Consider the following 2,630-nt stretch of genomic DNA (forward strand, 5'->3'; position numbering starts at 1 on the left):
TTTTCAATAAATATTTTTCCTGCCTGGGTGCTTATAAGAATTTTTTCTTAATTCACTGGGCTAGAGATTTCAATAATTTCCTCCAATCCCATAACCCCTTCATAAAGAACTTAGTCCAGATGGAACAGCTCTAATTATGATATCACCTTGTTCTTTGGGGCACAGCTCATCGGGCCATGGGTGACAACTCTCCAGAGCTGCAGTGGTTATAGCTTGACTGTCGTTGGTATTGTTGTTTGGCTTGCCTGACTCTCAGTAAAATCTTATCCAGAAATTTGTAAGTGGGGAGCAGAGACTGAGTTTGTCACCTGTAGGCAGTTAAGCTCAAAGAAAATGCAGACTCCAGTTCTGATGTTTCATTTGAAGGAAGCCATTATGAGCCATGTATAAGCAAATAAATAAGCCGAGAAGCCAGTTTGTAGAGAAATTTGGATGAAGCAGTCATGGGGTAAAAGTGAGATGGGGCTGGAGGGGGAGAGCAGGAGGAGAGCAGGGAGAGAACAACAGTTATTTTTTCCCATTAAGCCCAGCTCTACTTGCATTGGTTGACTTCTCTGAGATTCTCCTGCATCCTCCCCACAGCTACGCGGTTAACCGATTTGTAGAAGTTATTGTTCCTGTCAAAGCATTGACTTGAGACATTCTCATAATCCACTTTTTTTCCCCCAGAAGGATATCTAATTGTGGATTTGTTTTAAGTGATTTTGTTTGGAGGGTTCTTTTGATCCACAGGCTTGATTCTTTGCCCTAGTTCAGGGAAATGTGCTTAAGTTATTGCTTCTATCTCAAATATTATGGTTTCTTTCTCAAAAACGACTGTCCTTCTGAGGTTGGAACACTGTCACATCTGTCATTTATCTCTTTCTTTTCAACTTGACTCTGCATTCTGTGAGATTAATTTTCTTCATTTACTATATTATTTTTTGAGACGTTCTTTCTGAAACAATTCCCATTCTCTTGTTCTACTGACTTTCTGGGCTTCTTTTGCCTTTTCCTTGTTTTCTAGTCTAGAACAATAGCTATAGAGAGCGAAGATTGCTCTTGGCTACATTTACTGTCCACTCAAATGCTGGTTATGGCACATCCTGAGGTTTACAGCCAAAGGACTGCTTAATGTGTATAACTCCCAGCTCAGTTTCCAGGGTCAAGTAGACATCTGTTCATTTATTAGTTTATATATATGTGTGTGTGTGTATATAGATAGATAGATAGATAGATATAGGGAGAGAGACAGGTAAAATTCACACAGCATAGACTTTTAAAGTATGCTTCAGGAATTTACGTGTCATCTTTGCACAGGGGCTTTGCTAATTTTCTCTGTATTGTTCAAATTTTGAACTGAGCATGGCACACACTTGCTGTGATCCTGATGAGCTGAGGTGAAGTTATTTCCTACTCTACTCACTGCCCCGTCCTCTGAAAAACAAACCCAGGGGAGATTGTGCACTGCAGCACCTTCCTTGCATTCGCTGTGATCTGTAGGAGGACCACGTCTTCTCCCCACTTCCTGCCCCACTGTATCTGGGAATTCTGTCTGACATCTGAATGGACAGAAAGATTGGGAGGCTATAAGTTAGGGAGAAAATGGGGAGGAATAAAGGGGGAAGGGAGAATTTATGACAGCTCACTGCCCCCAAAGCAGAATCTACATGTGTAAGAAATGATTGTTCCAGATGTTACAGACCCTGAGTCTCTGAGTCCAGAGGCAGATAGAATGAGTTCAAGCTCTTTTCTCCTGGTAGGTCTAGATGACTCTCTATCTGTGGCACACGTGAGCAGCTGATTGTTTTTCTTCATTCAGTTCTGTATGACTTATACTTAGTGTAAATTACTCCCAGGTTCTGGCATTTGGCTGTTGTCTGTCTTAGTTTTTCTTTTTTTCCTTTTCTTTTCTTTTCTCTTCTCTTCTTTTCTTTCTTTCTTTCTCTCTTTCTCTCTTTCTCTTTCTCTCTTTCTCTCTCTCTCTCTCTCTTTCTCTCTTTCGTTCGTTCTTTCATCTTTCAGTTTTCTTTTAGAGGTAATTTGGGAGGCGATATAGCTTGGCTTTCATTGGTATTGTTGTTCGGTTCATTCACTAAAAATTATTCATTCAACACTAGATATGGCAGATACTTGCTGGATTCTAGAGATACAAAGATATAAAGATGAATAATCTTTGCCTGCAAAATTAGAGTCTGATGGGGAAATGTGTATAAAAACAGATGATTATAAAACCAAATAGAAATATATCATTAGGTATATATGCAAGATATGCAAGTTGCAGAGTCTGTAGGGCCTGCAAAGCCTAAAATATTTATATTTGGACCTTTACAGATAAAATCTTTGGACTCCTGGCCTAGTATACAAGGAACTGCAAAGAGTACAGAGTTTCCAGAGCAAGAAGCTTGTGAGCCCAGGCTGGAGAGTGAGGCCGGGACCAGATGACTGGGCCATGCTTGTCAAGGTAAGGAGCCACTGAGTGGTTCAAAGCAACCTGCCCAGATAAGGAACCAGAATGTGAGACTAGTTCCTTGGTGTGTACTCATCACTTCTGAGGCATCTTCCAGCATTAAGTACCAACTGGACAATTCAGAAACACTTGACTATAATCCTCTTGGGGCACTGCTGTAGGACACACAGAAAGGCATCTT

The 2,630-nt window shown here is 40.7% G+C and overlaps 1 non-coding gene across 1 annotated transcript; it reads right to left on the reverse strand.

Moving 5' to 3' along the window:
* Positions 1 to 1,254: 1,254 nt before the first annotated feature.
* On the reverse strand, positions 1,255 to 1,359 carry LOC132489721 (U6 spliceosomal RNA). The gene has a single exon (XR_009532104.1). It is a non-coding gene; the product is annotated as a U6 spliceosomal RNA (small nuclear RNA).
* Positions 1,360 to 2,630: the final 1,271 nt, after the last annotated feature.

This window comes from Mesoplodon densirostris, chromosome 4 (genome assembly GCF_025265405.1).
Source record: "Mesoplodon densirostris isolate mMesDen1 chromosome 4, mMesDen1 primary haplotype, whole genome shotgun sequence".
NCBI lineage: Eukaryota > Metazoa > Chordata > Mammalia > Artiodactyla > Ziphiidae > Mesoplodon > Mesoplodon densirostris.